Source organism: Liolophura sinensis, chromosome 2, assembly GCF_032854445.1.
Source record: "Liolophura sinensis isolate JHLJ2023 chromosome 2, CUHK_Ljap_v2, whole genome shotgun sequence".
In the NCBI taxonomy this organism is placed as follows: domain Eukaryota; kingdom Metazoa; phylum Mollusca; class Polyplacophora; order Chitonida; family Chitonidae; genus Liolophura; species Liolophura sinensis.
The window spans coordinates 24047804-24072836 of NC_088296.1; the positions used below are offsets into that span (position 1 = coordinate 24047804).

At 39.5% G+C, this 25033-nt stretch overlaps 1 protein-coding gene across 1 annotated transcript in view; it reads left to right on the plus strand.

The window, feature by feature from the left end:
• The first annotated feature begins 13477 nt into the window (after nucleotides 1-13477).
• LOC135462593 (nascent polypeptide-associated complex subunit alpha, muscle-specific form-like) overlaps nucleotides 13478-25033 on the plus strand; it is a 35800-nt gene continuing 24244 nt past the window's right edge. Inside the window, exons 1-3 of the mRNA XM_064739817.1 lie at nucleotides 13478-13599; nucleotides 19686-19891; nucleotides 20298-20511. The gene's annotated coding sequence lies outside the window, so the exon portion shown is untranslated. The remainder of the gene's footprint in view (nucleotides 13600-19685; nucleotides 19892-20297; nucleotides 20512-25033) is intronic.

Consider the following 25033-nt stretch of genomic DNA (forward strand, 5'->3'; position numbering starts at 1 on the left):
GGTTTGATCAATGCCTTTTCACTGCGTAGTAATATGAGTGACTCATACATTGCGAATAAAGAGCGGGAAATTGTGAAGAGGCAAATAAGTGTTCGAGTCCAGTATGGGATGGAATTTTTGTTTTTGTAAATAATGTGTTGGGTAGCCAGCATTAAGACAATCAAATTAAAAGGTTTGCTGTCGTTTATTGAATACGTCAGCATTCTTATAATTGACCGTATTTCACTGTTTTCGTGTGACTATACGTTTACCACTACCACAATGTCGTGGCTGTTCAACGAAGGTTTCAAACTTATAGTTGACTGCATATTTCAACGCTTTGTCGATGTTGTTGTTAATTTAATGGGCCATATTGTCCTAATATACATTAGTCTTATATACGTAGTATACCTATAGTTTAAATACTTTTCGTTAAAGTCATATTTGTTTTTTGTTGGATGAGTTTATAAAACGTTTGATTATAGATGTAGTCATTTCCGTATAGAAAACCATACTGTTTCTAGGTTTTCAGGTAAGTTTTCTCCGCTATGTGGCCGAGTTACACATCTCGACGTGGAGATAACCCATAATCTTAATTCATTCACTCAATACAATGTGCCTACGCACTACATGTAACACTTACATATATTTTAGCCTACATGTTTTTTTAATGTTTAAAAACCAGACATTAGAGTATGGCACATCTGACAATACCAAGAATATTTCAAGGAAATAGAATGCAAATTCCCTGCAGAAAATTAAACAAATGATCGCGTAAAGCTATATTGTCGATTATATCACATTTTATCCCCCGCCCACCCCGCTGTGGGGATAACCAAAAAACGCGATAAACAAGAACATATACAATCCGCCGTTTATTTGTCTGTCCGAATTAAAATAGAACGGAGCAAAACGGTGACTTATTTAACGACCTTACATCCTTAATACTGGATTTACAACCATCTTAAACCACCCGTTTTACAGACGACTGTCTTTTAGATCTGCAGTTTGATGAGAAACAAGGCGCCCAATAGGTGCACTTTTGGAGATCGGTTCACTGGTCGCACGTGTGAAAAAACAACATGAAGTTCCAGAGTCCAGAGAGCTGTGATATTTCATTGGCTCTTCAAAATGGCAAAAACAGCCAATTTGATTTGATGTGGACATTACAGTGCAAGAACATCATTTTTCGTGACATTTCGATCAGCTTTCAGTTAAATTATGCTGTGTTCATTCTGTACGTCTGGCAATATAACGAAAATCCATAGCCGACCTTATCTCAATACTTGGTCTTTACGCACAAATTTATTACCCCCCCCCCCTCCAATGCATGTTTATAACCGGCTTGTGCCCATCGCGTACTAAATAGCAAATGTCCACCCAAAACAGGTCATTCTGAGACTAAGGCCTCTAGCTATATATCAAGCTGGCTTCCTCTCCGGTTATACCTGGGAAGGTCTACCAGCAACCTGCGGATGGTCGTGGGTTTCCCCCCGGGCTATATATATATATATAGTTTATCACCGTGGAGTAATGTGAGTTACGGATGCTAGAACTCTTCGGGGATGAAATTTGTCTTTTTTTTATTTCGTATATTTCGTATTTCTTCATGTAGTTTTGTCTTTTTTATCGTTTAAAGATAAAAATCAAATTCCAATTGGAAATACCTTAAATCTGACCAAAAAAACAGTTGTGAACTCAGGCAGTCGTGTTTTCCATCGGTGTTGGGTTATTTATTTCATTATGGTTTATCGTCATTAAAGATCATTTCAGTCAGGACGGGTTGCAAGATTCATCAGTGAAGGAAAGATAAGTAACTACCGACTTTGGCGTATTACTGACAGTTTTGGCATGTTACTGACAGTTTCCCTCAATCAGACACACGCCTTTTTTCTGAGCCAAAGATCTGATCAAAAAGTGTGTGTATACATGTGAATGACATTGATTTTAATCGAAATCAAGCCAACGCGCATAGACCGGCAAGTTTACCACCAAGGCCCAGTAAAACTGATGTTTCTTTCCACCGATTCTCCTCCCAACGAGTTATATGCTTGTATTAGTCAATGTACACCAACCTTTCACCGACATGCATAAATTTAATGTTGAATTCTAGGTAAATTGTTACAATTTTTTTTGTTGACCCGTGATTCTCCAGGCAAATGCGTCAACAATTGAGCTAAACGTCTATTCAATTTTTTCAGGCAGGCTTAAATAGTCAATAACACCTCAACTGGCACATCTAAGATACAGCAAATCGTCTCTAAGGCTATGTAGCTCCTTCAGAGCTTTCGGGTCCTTGGCGGCCTCTGGACCCTCGGCGGCCCCTGGACCTCGCCTTTTTTGCAGGGCCCCTCCACTCTGAAATTGCTTCCTACGCCCTTGATATAGGTTAACCACCATAATCAGCAAACCATCACGGTACAAAATTATAGGCCCATACACCGTAATGAAAATAACAAAGAGAACGAAGAGCAAAGAAAAATGTTTTTCGTTATCTTTTTTTTTTGTCTAAATTTAAAATCACGCGTCTCAGACGTTCCTGTCGTTAATTCATTGCTCAACTGAATAAAATGTGAATAATTAAGAAATGAATTTGAAGTGTTGAGTGAGAAAAAGTGCTATCATTTCTGACATGACCTTATCTAGCATGCGTGCAGAGTACGAGTCAATGCATTTCTCCTTCAAAAGAAAAAAAACACCACAACTCCGAAAACAGAGAGTATATATATGTTTTTTTATCTTTGGAGTATACATAAATGTCCCCACCTTAGAAATAGCGGAAAATCTTTTTTCAGTTGTGAAGTATATTTGAAAACATGAATTTTCATGGCACTACTTAGTTCTCTGACAACTAGCGCCTAATTATCCGGAAAGCAGTGAATCGGCTGTTATCGTCGTAACCATGTGAGAAGCGGTGAGGTGCGATTTTGACATGTGCTTGTGTTTTGACGCACAAAGGTATGTTTTGAGTCATGGATGTCACATTTCATTTCTGTCGTAACATGAAAATTTATAAGAGCAAATACGCCAAAGTATTGTTAGCGTCGTAAAAGAATTACTTTGATATGTCAGTCGCTATTATTCGGAGTGTATCATGACAAAGGACGATCAATATTTTGTGTTGTTGTTGTTGCAGTGGCCAGGTTAGCATGACGTGCATATGTCGCATATGTACATAGACTCATCTAGGCTTTCGTGAATTAAGGATAGGTGAATTTTAAACTTTCGGGTGATGTCACGTGGTAAAGTGACGTCAGTTCATTGAAGAAGCAGCGTTTCTCAATGAGCATTTGAGAAGCAGCTCATTGACTAACAATAGGGTCACTCAAGTCTTTACAACTGACAAGGATTGTGTATTTAGTATCACATAGACGATAAATTGTTAGGTGTTCTGTGTTACACAAAATCACATGCCAGCTATGTTTTAACTGTAAAGGATGAAACAAAACGTGGCTAATATTTATTTCCAGGGATACCCCCATTAAAAAGCCTAACACAAAGTGTAGCCCTACCGGATGGAAGGTGAGATCGCACTGAAGTGCTGTATTAAACTTATGCTCTGAGTGTTCTTACATGTATTCTTAATAAAACTCACATGTTGTTTGGTCATGTGGCTTACCTTGTTAGAAAGAAACCTGAAGATAAACATCAAAACTCAACATTTTCCTCCACCGTCATGGTTGAATTCACTTTGACAGTGCATCTACTCTAGGAAAATGCGAATTCTACCCCTGGAACAAGTGTTAAAAATATATAGCAGAACTTACTGTAGCGGGCTTCTCTGCTCATCATGATTTCCCCTAGAATTCTGATCAAAATAACAGTGTGGTGAAGTAGCAACAGTAGACATTTTGTGCGGCCTCGCTTGGCGTTCAGTATTAAGGCGATAGTGCAACGACTGGTTGACCAGTATCAGTATAATGGCTCAGGCAGGCTAGCTTACTTGCCTGTGGTAAGCCGTCTGAGTGAAGCAACACTAGATAAAAGAGCCGTGGAAATCCGTCCTGCAACAAGTAGACACATTACACTCTAAAGGACTCCTTCATCATCATTTTACTCTCATTTACACTCACTCGCTTATTTTGTGTGAGTGTGTGTGTCGGGGTGGAGGGGGAGTTGGGGGGGCGTAGAATTCAACCTTCCACCAGGTTAGAACATAGTGAGTTGGTGGAGCTAGACTTCAGAGGTTAGCCCTAGAATTGTGCTAATGAAGCCTACTATTCAAAGTACATGTATTTTAAACCAGCATTAAGTATTCTGTTTGTTTTTATTTTTTCAACCTAGTGAAGTGTTGATTTTGACACATCTTCAACATAGCCATGATAGCCTAATGTCAAAGGCATTTTCATACAATAGGCTAGGCAGTATAGGACAGAAAAGAGCATTATTTGGTGATGAAACCTCAGTCACGGCCAGCATGTTCTGCAGGTTCTGCCTGCGAGTCAACTACCCCTGTTCAAGTCATCTGTAGATACAGTGGCAATTCCTCATTCAGGTCATATATAGACTTCGGAGGGGATGTGTTGGTGACTTTGCGCCCTTGTTTACATCAACAGCTGCATTTTTGTAAAAATGCTCAGTTTAGAAAACATGGAAATAAATTTAAGCCGAAGATGAGCTAGTGACATCCACATTAGCTGATTTATTGTCATCAGTGTTAGTATTTTATGCGTTAAATACAGTTCTATTTTTGCGGGGTTGATTCTGGGGGGCTCAGTGGGTTAGCATGCTAGGGCAGCGTAATGACCAAGGAGCCTCTCACCAATGTGGTCGCTGTGAGTTCAAGTCCAGCTCATGCTGGGTTCCTCTCCGGCTGTAAGTGGGAAGGTGTGACAGCCACCTGCAGATGGTCGTGGGTTTCCCCCCGGGCTCTGCCCGGTTTTTTCCCACCAGAATGCTGGTCGCCGTCGTATGAGTGAAATATTCTTGAGTACGGCATAAAACACCAATCAAATAAATAAATAAATAAATAAATTGATTCTGGGGGAAGGCGATTATGTCTGTGTGTTTGTCCCATTTGAAGACAGTTTAGAATTTTACTGTAAATCATACCTACATCTAACGGCAGGTGGCATAGAACATTTAAGAGGACGAATACGTTTGATATTCTTAATACAGAAGTTGTACATAGCTGCCATTATGTCCGCGTCAGAGACAATTTTAGGCTGCGTGGTTTTTGTTCTACAAGAATGGTATTTGGGCTTCCCATTGGATCCGGGATGATGGCTTTTAACATCAGCTTTCTCATCGACCTGATTGTCAGTGACATCAGAGATAGCACTGTCATAAATCTGTGATGAAAACAATTTTAATTCCTTGTTGATGTCTTTCCAGACTCAGTGCTGTCTTGTGATGAAAATGGCCATAAAAACTAAGGCAGACAACTGTTAGCTTGCACATTGACAGCTTCAAACATATAAAGGTAGGACCGCTTGACCTTTTGTCTGTGGTGACATAATTCTCCCTGGCAGATGCCATTGTTCTGGAAGAAATCTCATAATGATAAAGGGAGATAACTTCTTTGCCACAAAGCAAAAACTTCATCACAGTGAGATAACACATGGCCTTAAGTCATCTGTTCCTTCTCCAGTCTAGTCTTGGGTGAAATGTCAAATCTGATAGACATAAAGATACTTAGCACAGTACCTAATACACTCACTTGCTTGGAAGAGCCATATAACTTTGCGGACCCTATTTGAGGCCCTATTGTGGGGCCATCAAGTCCTGGCCATGCAGATGATAGAAGCTATACTTATTAATTTGTGGGAATTGAGACCTGTCCAAGTGGTGATGAGTGTACTTGCCATTTAGTGGCCATGACACAGACGGTGCATGTTCAAACCCAGCCTTGGAGGAGAATTTGTAGAGTCTGTTGCTGTCATTGTTTGTGGACAGTTTGTGAAGTCACCAGATCGAAAATTGGCGATGCCACAATCATAAATACTTTCTCAAACAGTTAATGTCAAATCTTGTGACTGCCCACTGAATACAAGCTGGCGATGCCATAATCTTGAGTACTTGCTCGGAGCTTGAAATATTTATTTATTTATTTATTTGATTGGTGTTTTATGCCGTACTCAAGAATATTTCACTTATACGACGGCAGCCAGCATTAAGATGGGTGGAAACCAGGCAGAGCCTAGGGGAAACCCACGACCATCCGCAGGTTGCTGCCAGACCTTCCCACACACAGCCAAAGAGGAAAGCAGCATGAGCTGGTCTTGAACTCCCAGCGACCGTAATGGTGAGAGACTCCTGGGTCATTACGCTGCGTTAGTGCGCTAACCAACTGAGCCACGAGCTTGAAATAAGACCTCACACCAGTAACCTATTTGTAGATTACAATCATTATGTTCACCTGTAACCCATTAGGTTACAGGGTAGGTTACAGTATTGGAACAGCCTGAAACCCTGTTATCTGGGGGTATGTATTGTGCAGTGATATTTGTAGGTTACAATCATTATGTTCACCTGTAACCCATTAGGTTACAGGGTAGGTTACAGTATTGGAACAGCCTGAAACCCTGTTATCTGGGGGTATGTATTATGCAGTGATATTTGTAGGTTACAATCATTATGTTCACCTGTAACCCATTAGGTTACAGGGTAAGTTACAGTATTGGAACGGCCTGAAACCCTATTATCTGGGGGTATGTATTATGCAGTGATATTTGTAGGTTACAATCATTATGTTCACCTGTAACCCATTAGGTTACAGGGTAGGTTACAGTATTGGAACAGCCTGAAACCCTGTTATCTGGGGGTATGTATTATGCAGTGATATTTGTAGGTTACAATCATTATGTTCACCTGTAACCCATTAGGTTACAGGGTAGGTTACAGTATTGGAACAGCCTGAAACCCTGTTATCTGGGGGTATGTATTATGCAGTGATATTTGTAGGTTACAATCATTATGTTCACCTGTAACCCATTAGGTTACAGGGTAGGTTACAGTATTGAAACGGCCTGAAACCCTGTTATCTTCTGGTATGTATTATGCAGTGATATTGCATTTAAACACCAAGTAATTACATTTTCTTCTTAAATCAAAATTATCTGGCTTTTTTTTTTTTTAAATTTTATTTAAATGTTAATTTCTTGTGATGTAAGTATAATGTATTTCATTGTATGTTTTATACCGGTACCAGGAAACCATAAAATATGAAGTTATATTTCCTGCCAGACAATTAAGGAGTCATGATGATGTAAAAATATGTGTTGTTTAATTAAAACTTGGCATTACATCATTATAATAAACTCCAGTGATATCTAAACATAGCTGTCATTTAAATTATTGTTTTAAAGAATTTAATAGAAATTACGGTGGCACAGTGGGTGCACAACTTTCATCCACTCCAAGTGGATGCACAGTGTGCCAGTAAATAAGCCAACATTAAACTAGTCGACTGACTGTGCGTTAGAAGTGCATCACGTCAGTGGCTCCATGCACCACGTTCTAGTTTTCAAAATAATGTAGTTTGGGATGTTATAAGAGACATTTACTGTGAAAAAGACTAAAAAAGCGGGAAGTTAATTATTGCGAGACGAACGTCCTTGAAAGATGCAGGTACGGTACCAGCATTTTTTACTGTGGTTTTTAATCTTCCTTTCTTTGCATCATGAATCCAGTTGAAGTGCTTCATGACAGTTGCTTAATGCATCAACTTCTCAGTTCTCATCAACTTCTCAGTTCTCACCAACTTCTCAGTTCTCATCAACTTCTCAGTTCTCATCAACTTCTCAGTTCTCATCAACTTCTCAGTTCTCATCAGTTTTCAGTCATCAGTATTTGGATTTATGACACTTGATTTTGAAGAAAATTGCGAATCCAGCCCTTCAGCAGATTTTCTGATTCAGGATATTTAGTATTTTATTTTTCTTCAGTTTCATCAGTTTGTCTTAAGCAAACGAAAAATTGTCCTCAGAAAATTGTCATCGTGTAACCTCCCTGTAACCTGAATGATCGGTCGCAGTTTATTTCAAGCCCTGCTTTCACAAGCGATTAATGTAGAATATGTGAATGCCCTCTGAATACAAAACTGACGATGCCACAACCTTCAAATTACTTTCTCAAACAGTCAATGTGAAATCTGTGAGAACACACTGAATATAGAAATGGTAATGCTTCAACCTTGTGTAATTCCTCAGAAGGCTAACCGCTTAGCTGAATTCTGAAAGTTCCAAAAATTTTCAGATGTGCTGAAGTAGCACGATCTTTATCGTCATTTATTTTTGGTGACCTGAAAGTCAAAAAAAGGACATGAAATAAAATGTCCATTATAGTTTTGGGGAAGTGGTGTGAACCACTTGTATCTTCTGGATCAATAACATCAGTACATGTAGCAAGAAACTGACGATCAAAAGTTCATAAGAAAAGATTAGAATTTTTTTCCCTGATGTCAGTTTCAGACATTTTAATGTCCTTGTTTTCACAGACCACTATTAGTGATTCCTTAGACAATGGTGCATGGAGATTTGTTGTGTTGGCTTTTCTCATATGGCTTCTGTCTCATCCCAGGGACCTGTAAATACTTAGATCAGCAATAATGCAGTATATTTCTACAGCTTCATTGATTTTGTATTCAGTATTACTGCTGCAATAAAAGAAAGAAAAGTGTCCATTGTTGCCTTTCAAACATTTACTGTAGCCTTTCACACATGCACTGTAGCCTTTCACACATGTACTGTAGCCTTTCACACATGTACTGTAGCCTTTCACACATGCACTGTAGCCTTTCACACATGCACTGTAGCCTTTCACACATGCACTGTTGCCTTTCACACATGCACTGTAGCCTTTCACACATGCACTGTAGCCTTTCACAATACAATGTAGCCTTTTGCACATGCACTGTGTCTGTTTGTAGCCTTTTACACATATATAGTAACATTTCACACATACATTGTACCCTTTCACACATACATTGTAACCTTTCACACATACACTGGCTGTTTGTAGCCTTTTACACATACACTATAGCCTTTCAAACATGCATTGTAACCTTTCACATGTACATTGTAACCTTTCACACATACAGTGTAACCTTTCACACATACATTGTAACCTTTCACACATACTCTGTAGCTGTTTGCAACCTTTTGCACATACACTATAGCCTTTCAAAGATGCATTGTAATCTTTGACATGTACATTGTAACCTTTCACACATACATTGTAACCTTTCACACATACATTGTAACCTTTCACACATACTCTGTGGCTGTTTGTAGCCTTTTACACATACACTGTAGCCTTTCAAAAATGCATTGTAATTTTTCACATATACATTGTAACCTTTCACACAAACAAACTTACAATGACTTTGTGATGATTCAATCAATCACTGATACTGTGAAAGACAAAGACATTCTGTGCTCTGTATCCGATGACCTTCTCACCACATCCTGTTAGTCCAGATAACAACATGTGTATACATACTTACATGTGCCAGGGTTGCACAATTCATGTGCCCTGATATTGATTTCTTTGCCACAGCCAGGTCCTGGGAGCCATTAGGATTCAACATGTCTGATTCCTGATCAGGGGTGATTGGGCACACACACACATTGCAGTGACTTTAGCTTCTACCAAGGGGACTGACCCATAGGAAGCTTGAAATCTTAGTTTATGTCCATGTCCTTTTCTAGAGTTGGGGGGAGGGGGGGGGGGGTTGAGTGTGTGAAAAAGGTAGATATGATGCCAAGTTGTACATACTGCATTGATCTACACATATCCAAGGGAGTTACAGTTTGTATATGCACACCATACCTGACATATGTATAATACCCTACATGTAGCCTTGTGAGCCAAGCATGTTTTCGACAACTTGACCCTCATCATTTGGAAATGCATATGTTCTCTCTGGCTTCAGCATGGGTTTTTGTGCTGAAAATTCACCAAGACAAGTTTAGGTTTTGAACCAGTGACCTTAGTGTTCAGCTCTAAATTGCCAAAACTGTCATGTATGTAGGGTAGAGTTTGATGATGTGCTCACCTGGCCACCTGTAACTGATTGAGGCAGGATTAAACAAAGCTTTGACTGTTCAAAAATCGCAATCCCCCATAATGATAGTACTGTTACATGATACTGGTAAAACCACTTCCTAATTGATTTTATTCCTGTATTTATTTGATTGGTGTTTTACGCTATACTCAACATTATTTCGCTTAATACAACGGCAGCTAGCATTATGGTGGGAAGAAAACGGGCAGAACCCAGTGGAAGCCATTGACCATCTGCATGTGCTCTGCATGAACTGGACTTGAACTCACAGCAGCTACATTGTTGAGAGGCTCCTGATTCATTGCACCGCGCTGGCACACCAACCATCTCGGCCATGGAGACCCCTCCATTTTCTAAATGATGTCATATTCAAGTGTGTTCAGAAACGTCCAGTGATGCATGTACACGTAATGTATTGTTGGTGCTTTCACAGTACATTGTATACAAGTGTTGGGGGCCTATGTGGCTCATTTGGTTAGGGCACTAGCACACGATAGTGACCCAGGAGTCCTCTCACCAATACGGTCGCTGTGAGTTCAAGTCCAGCTCATGCTGGCTTCCTCTCCGACTGTACGTGGGGAGGTCTGTCAGCAACCTGTGGATGGTCGTGGGTTTTCCCAAGGGCTGTGCTCAGTTTCCACCCACCATAATGCTGTCTGCCGTCGTGTAAGTGAAATATTCCTGAATAAGGCGTAAAACACCAATCAAATAAAAAAATAAATATACAAGTGTTGTTGTTGTGAGCCACACAGTTCCATCCTTCAGCAACATGCCTAAAGTCTGACCTGTTGAAGTTATTTTAGGCCTTAAAATGATACTTTTGATTTCTACGCTTGATTTTCTACTAAACTTTTCTGATAAGAAATTATTCACACTTCACAGAAATGTCTAAAGCGAAAATATAAGTTGGATGAATCAATCAGAATCAGGCAAAAAATGTCACTTAAAAAAAAGCTAAACAAAGGATGAACTGAAATACAGTGTATTGTACAGAAACCATATATAGTGCTAAGTGGTGAAGACTTAATGGTTGTTTACATTGTCCTTCTCGCGTAGTCATTTTACCTTTAAACTTGTAAACCTTTTTACCTGTAAATTTTTTTTACCTATAAACCTTGTTTTACCTGTAACCTTTTTTATTTATGAGCATAGATGAGATGGTTTACTTTGCAGCCTTGGGCCACTCCAATTTAAATGTTTGTTTTCTGGGCAAAATGAATCTTTTTTCCAATGCCTGAGGAGGGTATAAATTATAACTGAGAAATCTTCTGATGTGCGGGAAATGTGGAGTGTTCAAGCCTTTTGCCCTGCTGAAAACATACCTTAAATTTGCATAATCAGAAAGCCTTGTAAAACGTACAGGAAAATCATGAAAACATCAAGATTGGACAAGATGAAGGGGAGGATTTTCAGTTTTAATTTTACTCTTTTTTAAAAATTTTTGGTATCCTTTAAATACAGTGTGGTCGCTGTGAGTTCAAGTCCAGCTCATGCTGGCTTCTTCTCCAGTCGTACATGGGAAGGTCTGGCATCAACCTGCGGATGGTTGTGGGTTTGCCCAGGGCTGTGCCCGGTTTCCACCCACCATAAAGCTGGCCGCCATTGAATAAGTGAAATATTCTTGAGTACAGCGTAAAGCACCAATCAAATGAATAAATAAATCCTTTAAACACAAAATAAAATTTCTGTTGCCTGACTACATTGTAGGTGGACAGCGTTGTAGCTCAGCGTGAAGCTACACTTATTTATACAGGTGAAGGTAGACGCTTCTATGGGCGTCATGCTCTTGAAAACTAATTAAGTGAATCGTATAAGCAAAGATAGAAATCTAGGTTTAAAGATCTAATATGTGTGCTAATTTGTTTTTTAATTTATCAGTACATGTGAAATAACCAAGCACTCATTTAGCTATTTGCAGAACATAAAAGTAATCAGATGAATTATTAATTATCTACCTGTACAGGTAATTATCTACACCCTTGACGAGTGCCCCAGAGTGTAAACAGCCAGGAAGATTACGTATCTAATATGTCACTTGTCCTTTTTTTCTTTGTGTTTGCATAAATAGAGTTGGGGTTATGAGTGCAAAAAGAAAAAAACCATCCTGTCTCGGTGCAAATTTTAAATTGAATATTATACTGAGACCGCTACAATACATATGCTGTAATTCTTCAACCTTTTCGCATGTTTGTAACGTGTTTATTCAAGCATATTCTGAAGGCATTATCCTGCGGTAAAAATTATACTTTTTATGAGGCCCTGACACTGGCCAATCCAACTAGTATGGTTTTGACTCCAAATTCAGTAAAAAAAAATGTGCATAAATTGCACAGAAAGATGCTCTTTCACGAATGAACGCGAAAAGTTTGAGGAAATAGGGTTATCATAGATACATTTTGACGAACTTTGCTTTCAATATATACATATGTATGTATACTTGAGGTTTTATGTCATACTTAACAATTTTTCAGTTGTAGGACGAGTTATCAGGTGTGTCTACATATACTCTGTCTTCTTGTGCCTTCAGGAAATGCAGACAACCTCATTTTTCAGCCTTTTCAATCACCTCTTAAACTAATATCTTGAAACAGGGAAATTTTGGGTGTAGAGAAATAATTTGCATAGAATTATGAAGCTTGCATCTTTGATGACACAATAAAATCATTTTTAACATCATTTTCACAATAATTTTATGCATAACTGAAAGAAATGTTCTAGTGGATTTATGATACCTACGCATTTAGAATTTTCACCAGCTGTACTGACTGGGTGATAGATGATGTGAAGTGTGACGTTATTAAGAGTAAATCACACCTAACTTTAAGAGTAAATCACACCTAACTTTAAGAGTAAATCACACCTAACTTGACAGGATTTTCCACAAATGAATCTGTACTACAGATAGCACAGCAGGGCAGAATTGATAGAAATTCATGTAACAAGACATGTACAACAAACAAACAGTTTACTTATGAGATCTTTGAGTTTTTAAACATGTTCTTTGAAGTGTTTTTAATAAATTCCTTTGTACCCAGGTCAGTGTTGTTTATCAGGGAGTGTGGATAAGATGTAGTCTGCTTAGGTATTTTTAAAAAAAAAAAAAAAAGATTTTTGAAAATCATAACAAAATAACTGGTAATACTCCTGTGACAGGATTAGATCATTTCATAATCCTAGCCACAGAAAAAAATGAAACCCAAACACCTTCCCCACTTCACATTTATTGATTCGTATCTGATTTTTACTACCAGACAAATAGGCAGCCAGGGTTTTACCCTTCGCCAGTATAATGGGCCAGGCCTTTCACTGGCATAGCTTCAGCCAGCCTGCCTGATCACCCCTATGGTAATCAGAGTGGCAGAGTCGCAATCAGTCTCCCAGAGCCTTAATGGTTGGATTGATTCTGGGGATGCTGGAAGCAAGCAAGCAAGCAAGCAAGCAGGGGAGCATTAGCCAAGCTTTGGTGTATGAGTCAGAGCTGTAGACAGACAACAACTGTGTCACAGCTACCCTATGTGAAGCAAGATTCCTCATAATTTGAGGGGACAATTTACGGAACCTCTTGGCAGTCTGCATGTGGCACCATCTTGCAGTTACCTCGGCCACAAACCTGGGTAATCTTTTATTACCTCAGCATGGAGATACCTTCCTAACACTGCCTGGCTCTCGTAACATAAGGCTTTGAAGTGTCCATATTTTCGGGATCTCCTTGCTTTGCGATCTTGGAATTGAAGAACGCATCGTGGTAAGCTAGATGTAGCAGTTACAGTATGGTGTTGGGCCTTGGGTCTGGTTTTTGTTCAGTTTGCCATGTTCTCTGTGGTGCAGCTTTGAGCTGACATTTGAGTTTCTCACGTGCTTGCATACATCTGCACCTGCTGTGCATGCATTCATCAGTCAGTGTGTATATCTGCTTGTATGTGCAGATTGTCACGTATGGCAAGACTTCATGTACAGTTAACTATGTACCCTTGCCATGGGTTGGTGATAAACTTTATACCTTCCCTTGCCATGGGTTGGTGATAAACTATATACCTTCCCTTGCCATGGGTTTGTATTTAACTTTATACCTTCCCTTGCCATGGGTTGATGATAAACTTTATACATTCCCTTGTCATGGGTTGGTGATAAACTTTATACCTTCCCTTGCCATGGGTTGGTGATAAACTTTATACCTTCCCTTGCCATGGGTTGGTGATAAACTATATACCTTCCCTTGCCATGGGTTTGTATTTAACTTTATACATTCCCTTGCCATGGGTTGGTATTTAACTTTATACCTTCCCCTGCCATGGGTTGATGATAAACTTTATACCTTCCCTTGCCATGGGTTGGTGATAAACTTTATAGTTGTGTCACCCTGATAGTTGTGTCGCCCTGACAGTTGTATTGACCTGACAGTTGTATCGCCCTGATAGTTGAATAGATTTGACAGTTGTTCAGCCCTCATATTTGTATTGCCTTTGGTAGATGTATTACCCTCATGCTTACATTGCCAAGATAGTTGTATTGTCTTCATTCTGACATTGCCAAGATAGTTGTATTGTCTTCTTTCTGACATTACCAAAATAGTTGTATTGTCTTCATTCTGACATTGCCAAGATAATTGTATTGTCTTCATTCTGACATTACCAAGATAGTTGTATTGTCTTCATTCTGACATTGCCAAGATAGTTGTATTGCCCTCATTCTGACATTGCCAAGATAGTTGTATTGTCTTCATTCTGACATTGCCAAGATAATTGTATTGTCTTCATTCTGACATTGCCAAGATAGTTGTATTGTCTTCATTCTGACATAGCCCTGACAGGTGTATGTATTTATATTATACAGTAATAGTGGGGGTACATCTAAAGACTGAAGAGCAGCAGGACAACGCAAGACCTGGGTACATGTGAATGTGGAGCAAGAAACTGTTGCCTGTATGTTTGCATGGTCAGTTCACGAGGCGCGTGTGATTGTCCAGTCAGCCCAGGCATTATTGAGGGAATTAACTCAGGCCTTAGCTCAATGGGGAGTATTGATTGAGAGAAATAGACTTCCAGTTCACATTGATGAAATGGAAACGGGTGGCAGTAGTATTTGAAAGGGGTGTCTCGTCATGTTCTAGGGATAACTCTGTATCGTTTCCATTAGACATGCGAAGTCTGGGTGGCCGACCTAATAGATGACTGAGTAGGAGCTGCTTAATGTACACCTGTATGTGCTGAGTGGTCTCCAAATGGATCTAAGATGTTTTATCGACAGTGTTTTTGTGAAGAAGAATTTGGAGCTTTGGTCATGAATTCTCTTGTTAGGAAAATGACAAGGCTAGAACTTCTTTTATTTTAGTTGATGGTCAGCCGGCAGGCCTGTACAGAATAAGAATGATGAAGGGTTGATATGTGCAAAGGTGTAGTATCAAACGTGCCCTTTGATGTGATCAGCAGTGACAGGTGTGACAATTGAAGAAGGGCATGTATGGGATACATCCACGTGTGTATAATATATGTTTGCCCAAGGAAGAAAAGGCAATTTAGAGGCAAATAAAGGCCGTAAACTATTTGTTGCAGAAATTCACATTTTTGCAGAATGATATCCTCCCACCTTCAAAACAAACCTCAAAACACCTTTTTACGTGCCCAGTAGGCAGAGTGTATTATGTTACAGTGATTTTGTTCGTCTGTCCGTATTCGTGTTCGGCCTACAGCTCCAGCAGTTTTCAACATATAGTTGTAATTTTTGATGGATACCTAGATACACAGATGACGATATGTCGTTACTCACAATTATCCGTTTCATGGTTGTCATGGTAACCAGATAGCCATTTTCCTAATATATACTATATAAATAGAAATGATTTTGTGTCCAGGCTACAACTCCAACTGTGTTCCGCATAAAGTTTTTATTTGTGGTGGACACATTTGTCCATTTTCGCTGTTGTCATGGTAACCAGATAGCCATTTTCCTGACATATGCTATATAGATATGATTTCGTGTCCAGGTTACAATTACAAATGTTTGCACCCAGTTTTTGGTATATACATAGATACACAGTGTCATTTTCGCGGTTGTCATGGTAACCGGGTAGCTGGTTTCCTTTTATACACTACATGTATATAAATAGAAATGATTTCGTGTCCGGGCTACAACTCCAACTGTGTTCCGCATAAAGTGTTTTTTTTTTTTCATTTGTGGTGGACACATTTGTCCACTTGTTCAGTTGCCATGGTCACCGCATACCTGTCATCAACAACCATGAAGAGTCCCCTTAGGGGTTATACTCACCACAATGCTGCTGGTATTCTTTTATACATTGAAACAAATGCATTTCTCAGCATTTTGAACTCTTGTTATTTCTTTATTTGATTGGAGTTTTACTCCATACTCAAGAATGTTTCACTTATACGATTGTGGCCAGTATTATGGTGGGAGGAAACCGGGCAAAACCCAGGGAGACCCACAACCATCCGCAGGTTGCTGGCAGACCTTCCCACTTATGGTTGGAGAGGAAGCCAGCAAGAGCTGGACTTGAACTCAGCAATCTGATGATTGGATTGAAATGTAGTTTTGACATGAAAAAGAAAAAAAAAGTGTTATCTTCATAAACTTCATCATGCATTGCGAGAAAATCGAGGATTTATTACATAATACACAGATTCACTCGATTCAAGGAAGATGAAGATAACAATGCTTCAGAGATTTAGGGAGTTTACAGTTTAGAATGTTCGCCAGATGGTGAAGTATCGCCAGACTGGAGTCATTCATGAAATGGTTAACAGGAAGCTTAGCTTCTCAAAGCTCAGGGGTTTGTGAGAGTTTGCCAAAACCTCCCCCTCTCCCTCTATTAAGCCTTCGGACCACATTTTCCTGGCCCACAACAATTCCTCCCTCACCTCACCTGTGATACTGCTGCAATCTAAATTGATACGTTTTATTCGATATAGTCTCATCAGTGCATTGATGATCTGTGTGAGTCTAGTCTACTGTAATTCCTCAAGCTTTCCACATGATTAAGCTTGTTTATTTAAGCATATTCTCTGGACATTATTCTGTGTTGACTGATAAAATTATAGTTTTTGTGAAACCCTGAAATTGGCCAATCCAACCAGTGTGGTTTTCTCTTCAAAACCCAATTATGAATGTGCAAAACTTTTGCTTTTTTATATGTGAAGAGGTTGAGGAATTAAGGTACATGTATCTGTGGTCTAGGCGAGAAACCTATTCCATACCGTACTGCGGTAGTAATGCGTGTGGTATAGTGGTCACTTTTTTGTTGTACTGTATGTACAACGATGACCAGTATTACGGTGGGAGGAAACCGTATAGAGTCTGGGAGAAACTCATGACCATCTGCGTGTTGCTGGCTTTCCCATACACACACGTACTTATGTACAACGATGACCAGTATTATGGTGGGAGGAAACCGGATAGAGTCTGGGAGAAACTCGTGACCATCCGCAGGTTGCTGCCTTTCCCATACATACATGTACTTATGCTTATTTATCAGATTTGTTTATTTGATTTGAATAGAGTTTTATGCCATATGCAAGAATACATTATATCATTTATACAATGACGACCACCATTATGGTGGGAGGAAACCGGATAGAGCCCGGGAGAAACCCATGACCATCCGCAGGTTGCTGGCTTTCCCATGTACATGTACAACTGGAGAGACAACATACGGCAGTATTGTTCATGTATACATAACCTCATTAAGCCTTTAATGAATAATTAATAATTAAACCTTTATTATTTTCAGTATACATGTACATGTATATACGTATGTTAAAAATTTGATATGATCAGTGCTTGATTGGGCATCCAAACTGTTGATGTGATCAGTGCTTAATTGGGCATCCAAACTGTGATGCGATCAGTGCTTAATTGGGCATCCAAACTGTTGATGTGATCAGTGCTTAATTGGGCATCCGAACTGTTGATGTGATCAGTGCTTGATTGGGCATCCAAACTGTGATGCGATCAGTGCTTAATTGGGCATCCAAACTGTTGATGTGATCAGTGCTTGATTGGGCATCCAAACTGTGATGCGATCAGTGCTTAATTGGGCATCCAAACTGTTGATGTGATCAGTGCTTAATTGGGCATCTGAACTGTTGATATGATCAGTGCTTGATTGGGCATCCAAACTGTTGATGTGATCAGTGCTTAATTGGGCATCCAAACTGTTGATGTGATCAGTGCTTGATTGGGCATCCAAACTGTTGATATGATCAGTGCTTTATTGGGAATCCGAACTGTTGAACCAAAACTGTATGTACATAAATATTTGCTGGGTTCAAAAATCAAAGTACTCTGGTTAGTATTTTTCAGAATATTACGGTAAGATTGACTTATTTTATTGATTTAATTGGTGTTTTACACTGTACCCAAGAATATTTTCACTTATACGACCGTGGCCAGCATTATGGTGGGAGGGAAAAAGGGGGAGAGCCCAGGAGAGAAACCATTGGCAGGTTGCTGGAAAAGAGGAAGCCAGCAAGTGCCGATTAAGGTAAATGATCTTCTTCTCCAGAAGATAGTTATCCCATTACATTTCCTATACATGCTGACTAAGAATGTGTAAGAAGATCAGTAAAGAATTTACCTGAACTATTTAAGCATATGCTGTACATATAGTCACATCTGCCTGAGGAGCCTACATGCTGATGTACAATGTAGCACGGTGAGAAGGTCTCTCGTATGACATTTTCATTATGAATTTCTGTTTATTAATTACACGTTTCCTCTGAGCATAGTGCTGGCCGCCATTGTATAAGTGAAATATTCTTGAGCGCTGCGTAAAACACCATGCAGTCTAATAAGTAAAGAAATAAATATTCCCTAAATATAACATTTTCTGGAGAAAAGATCAGTAAAAATATTTGGGCTGGATATAAATGGGAATATGCAGAACAAACATATTTTTAAGAATATTGCATAATCAAGGAACACAATGATGACATCAAAGGGGAACTGCGCTGTTTAATTACATGCCACAAAAACATTGATGTACAAGTAATTATATGTCTTGGACAAGGCGGTATATAACCTTCCCCTAGACTTTATCTCTGTTAGACCTGGACCATGGGTGAGAACAGTAAACGTCTAAGAGAAAACATAAACATGGGGAGAAAATGACCTGTTACTTTTATAAGACAGCCTGTTGTAAATGCCTCCACCCCCCACCCCCACCCCCCCTCCCCACTACACACACACACACACAAATAATGATAATAAAAATAATAGCCCCATTACAAATGAATTTTCTCTTTCATTATGAATTATTTGTGTAATGAACCATAAACTATACATAAAGATGAAGCTCTCTAAATGAGATATTTTTTCATAAGATGTGAAGAGAAAAAAAAGATGTTGGCTTGGGTACAGTTTTTAAGTTTGTCAGTATAAGTTGAATGTGAATGTACTGTACTGTGCCTGCTGGGTATGATGTATATGTACAGTGTACAGGTACTTGTATGTATAGTACCACTGTGTTGAACAGTGCATATGTGTGTGCCTTAATAGCCTGGGTGTAGACCTATGGTACCTGGAGGGTGGGGATAGGGAGTGGGGGGTGGGAGTCATACATGTCATTTACATGTAGCTTATTCTGATAGCAATGTGTTACTCTGTGATATCTTATATGTGTTTGCCACGCTTGTAGTTTGTAATAGTTTGATACCCATTGTTTAAAAAGTGTTTTATTTTTTTCCAGGGCCACAGGCGAGCATGAACTTAAGACTGGTGAGAGAGGTTAGAGTTACTGTGGAGCCATGGGAACATTAGACACAGAGAATAGGATGTTATGAATGAAGGAGTGTTATACAGGCTGGCTGGACATTACTGGGTGAATGTGGACATGCAGAGGGAGGTAGGCAGAAGAGCCTAACATACAGGGGATTAACCCAAGCGGAGCATGAAGTGAGCATGGAATAGCCGTGAACATCTGTTACTGTGTATGTCAGTTGTGGAGAAACACACTTTGTTCTTCATACAGGCAGAAATTAACCATTTGCTTGGTTCCAGAAGTCTTACATTGCTTAAGAATTACATTGTACAGTTCTCAAAAAATCTGAAAGACTTCTGCAGATTAAACAACACGTTATGTGTGCTGATGCTGAAAATTATCTGAAATTAGCTTTTCTGCTTGTGATGATCCAAGATTTTGTGTACACTTTTGTGTAAATTTGTCGTCAGTGCGAAACAACATGGCTGCCTTTCTCCCATTTTCCTGAGTGGTCAAGTAGGAAGGCTGAAAACTGAGGCCAAGAGAGTTTGCTGACTACTAAACTGGTCTTAACCTGGTCCTCTGTTTTTTGACCCCCAGGGCTACTGGGCTGTATTCTGTCTCTGGTTGTGAAATTTGACCCCTCCCAAGGCTAGACATGGCTAATTGTAACAGTCCCTGAGGGCCAGCATCCTTCCCACAACCACCCTTTTTGCTGGCCTGCTCTTGGTTGTCATGGTAACTGTTGTTGTTGTTGTTACTACTGGACAACCAGCAGAAAGTGGGAAAAGAAGAGGATTTGCTTTGAATTTTTGTAAGTATTACAGCAGGTTTTGTTTATATTTTGCACGTAATATTTATATAATGAATAACGTGGCCTCTGTTTTTCTTTGACTACATTTTTACATTGGTACCAGTAATAATGCCCTGGTTTCATTTATTACTGGTGATTGACACTTACATTTGAGCCGTTGCTATGGTTACAAGCAGTTATGTAAAGAAAAAAGAAATCTGGAAAGAATTGCCCAAGACTGTTGATTCTGTCCTGGTTCTGGGGCTGATTACTTGCACAAAGCCAACATGGACTGGCTAAATATTCTAAATGTGATTTGATGATTTTGACTGACATTGTAGGAATTAAGATTGGGAACACTTAACATACGTGCATGTTATGTGTAGTCTGATTCACAAATGTATCAGATATACACTTGAGGCCATTAATATATTCAGGTTTTGAGTGTAAAGGGACTGTTTTGTGGATATACTCAAAAATTTAAATGTGTCACTTAGCTTAGTTATCTTCAGGGGTGAAGTTTATTTGTGACATTTCTATATGTCTGGGTGTCTCCAGTTTAAACTGGCTAATTACTTTCATACTTATGGCTTGGATATCCTGTCCCTGAAGAGCTGTTTAAAGTGTCCTGCCAGCTGTGTCAAGTTTGCACATACCCACAGACCCAGGAAGAACCAGCCTAGAGTATTGTGCGACAGACTAAACAAGAGGGCAGGGAGGGCCATCCTTAAAAAACATATCTGCTGGCGACCAATCAAAGTCATGCACGATCAATTTTTTTTTTTTTTTTTATAGAAAAAGTCACATGTACCAAGACCATTTGCACTGCTTTATTCCTTTCTGACTCAATTTCTTTGTTATAAATGTTTTTGATATAATTTCTTGTCTAATGTGATCTCCAAAGTCATGAAACTGGCGACAAAAGCAAAATTGCAGGAGTGGGAGTGACAAAAAAAAAAAAAGATTTCCCTTCCATTTTGGCCACTTTTTAAATGAAAGGTGCGTGTTTCACCAAGCAGAGGTCATTTTATTACAGCCTAAACTAGTAAACTATTGGTTTTGCGCAGGGCCTGTGGAGTATTGAGAAAGTATACATGGTATGACTGCCTGCTCTCTCTTTGTCTAATTCATGTGTGCTAATATTCTGATGCTTTGGGGGTAACAGGACACTTCAAACAAAATTGTCCAGTAAATAATTCTGGAAAGTTAATTTTGGTCCAGAATTTAATCTTTATAGGTCATCTTTGAAAGCCAGCTGGCTTCATAGTGTGTCCAGGCCAAGGTGACAGACTAAACAGATTATTTTTACTTATAGCTAGCCCAGCTAGCAGATGGTTTTCTCCTGTCTGTATCTTCTGTCTTGTTAGTCTAAGGGAGATGTATGTACATAAAGCAGGGATGGGATGCAGGCTGGCCATCTGGCTCAGTTTGACAGTTCATCTCTCCACCCAGGGACTCTCATTGCTAAGACCTGCAGACAGAGGGACAAAGAAAAGGTCTATGACACTCACACATCACAGAGGCCGATGTATTACTTTATTACTTTAAATCCGTTACTTAACTATGTAACACAAATATTTCAGTGTTAGCTCTTTTGAAAGGCCTAAAAAATGTTTTGTAGGCTACAACGATGTCTGAAGAAAAAGTGAACGAAAATAAAAAAAGGGGAAAAAATGAAAACACATCACCCAAATTCTTCGGCATTTTCAACCACAGTTGCGACGAATATTTTGAAACATTCCGAGGGAACTACAGGATGTAGAGAAATAATCCTCACAGTTTTATAAAGCTTGCATTTTTTGTGACACAAACAAGTCCTTTCTGGCACCATTTCTGTTATAATTGTATACATATACTCCAAAAAGTGCTTTACATGTTGAAAAGGTTGGAGATTTACAGTAAATATTGTCAGAAGTCCATTACCTCTAAGTACATGTATGCAACTTCCCTATAGCTAGTCTCCACGGCACTTCACACATGTTACATCATCAGTAGAAGCTGGAGCCACCTGGTGGACAAATTTGCCAACCTCTTGAGTGGACTGAATCATGGGAAATCTAATATAAACGGCTCCTACAAGAACTGGTCACATGTTGAAACTGAAACTCCATATTTAAATGCTACCATTTCGCTAATCATTGTTGCTATGCAGTTAAGAGCCCATTGACTGTTTTTAAACTCCACTGAAAAAAAAAAACTCTACAACAGTTACTATCAATGACATTGTTGTCCTTTTACAAAACTCTTCATTGTCGTAATGTTTTTAAAGTCTGTTTAAACACAGCAGCATTTGAAACATTTTTTTCCAACATGTACCAGCCATTTTTCAAATGTTTGCTGCGCAATAGTGAGAAAAAAAAATACATGGCTGCTCAGATACTTCACATTATGTGTTAGAGATCGGACAATAAGTGTAAGGTGGCGTGGAAATTTGACTATAGGGAAGCGGCACACTTCTAGATAAAAGACTCAGGGTATGGTGTATAATCAGTTATGTTTGTGAGCCAGTTAGAGGGAAGATGATGTAGAGAAGAGGAACAAGGTTTTGGCTTGTGTGGAAGAGTTGTCATATAGTAGGAATATTTGTACAATGTGCTTGATAAATGACCTACTTGTTCACTCAGGTATGATTCAGGAGACAAGTAAATATCATAAAATACTGTCATACTTCAACTTTTTCGCATTTTGCCAAGCACGTCATTTAAGCATATTCTGAAGGCATTATTCTGTGTACTCTGATTTGATTTGACTTGTCAGTGTTAAAGACCTGCTGGAGGCTGTATGTTCCTGGGCAAGTGACCATCTGGCCAAGAATCCTTGATGAGGTCATCTCTATTACTGGGCACTGGTCATTTCTATTGTTGTCCACTGACCAGTAACAGAATCACACCTCGTACAGCCGTTATCTCTCGATGTCTCCAATTATCACTGTTCTGTCACTCCACTGACATTGTGATCCTCGTTAATAGGTTTCGCTCACACCCATTAAATCAGGGTTAATAGGGATTACATTCTGGCAGGAATGTAAAATAGGTTAACCAAGCATTATGTAAGAGGGCAGACAGTGCTGGCTCGATCCGCAATCAAACCAAGAGGAATTTACCTTCAGTCTAGTGATTTAGTTATTTATTTATTTATTTGACTGGTGTTTTATGCCATACTCAAGAATATTTCACTTATACAACGGCGGCCAGCATTATGGTGGGAGGAAACTGGGCAGAGCCCGGGGAAAACCCACAACCGTCTGCAGGTTGCTGAAAGACCTTCCCACATACTGCCAAAGAGGACCTCCATCCAGTCTAGTGATAGAAGTGCAGGCTAGGGACCCAAAGATCAGCGAAATCAACCCTGTGAATTTTTCAATTCTGTGAAAACTTGGCATCTATTGATGTATCTGCATGTAGCTATATTTATACATGTACATTTCATTTGTTTGATTTACCAATCATACAACTCATGCAATAATTGACCGCATACAGGTAAACCTGCCTCTCATGTGACCTTGATAAAAGAGCTTGCCTTACTAAGCCACATCAGAGCCTCCGTGACCTTGTGGTTAGTGTGCTGGCGCAGAGCAGTGACCCAGGTTCCTCTCACCAATCCAAAGTCTGCCAGCAACCGGCGGATAGTTGTAGGTTTTGCCCTTTGTCTGGCTGGTTTCCTCCCACCATAATGCTGGCAGCCATCTGATTATACTAGTGAAATATTGTTGAGTACGGTGTAAAACTTCAGTCATTTAAAAATATTGTTTCTTAGCGACATCGTTAAGAGCGTGTTTGATATCTTCAGTCAGGTCTGCTCATTAGGTCCAGAATCACCTAACGCTGGCTCATCTGGCATCTTCCTGATCACTTCAGATCATTATGGCAAATGATACATGGTCAACATCAAGATGGAGCCAGTCTTAATGAGATCTCTTGTGGAGTGGTTAGTGGAAGTGATGGTCATCATCACTGGTCATTTGTTTGGGTCAGTTCTAATATAAGTCCCTAAGGAAAGTCAGATGTTGCGGTCATTGGGTCAGCTGAGTTCAGCTAAGGTCAACCTCATGAAAAGGGCACTACTTCATGTAGATGTACTGTGCAATGAAGATCTACAACCTACCTACAAGAATTCAATTGGGATCGGGTTGGGATCTAGCTGGTACAGTGATCTAGTAGTACAGTGATCTTGTGTACACTGATCTAGTGGTACAGTGATCTAGGGGTGTAGTGATCTAGTGGTATAGTGATCTAGTGGTACACTGATCTAGTGGTTAGTGATCTAGTGGTACAGTGATCTAGTGGTACAGTGATCTAGGGGTGTATTGATCTAGTGGTATAGTGATCTAGTGGTACACTGATCTAGTGGTACACTGATCTAAGTGGTACAGTGATCTTGTGGTACACTGATCTAGTGGTACACTGAACTAGTGGTACAGTGATCTTGTGGTACACTGATCTAGTGGTAGAGTGATCTAGGGGTGTAGTGATCTAGTGGTATAGGGATTTAGTGGTACACTGATCTAGTGGTACAGTGATCTAGTGGTATAGTGATCTAGTGG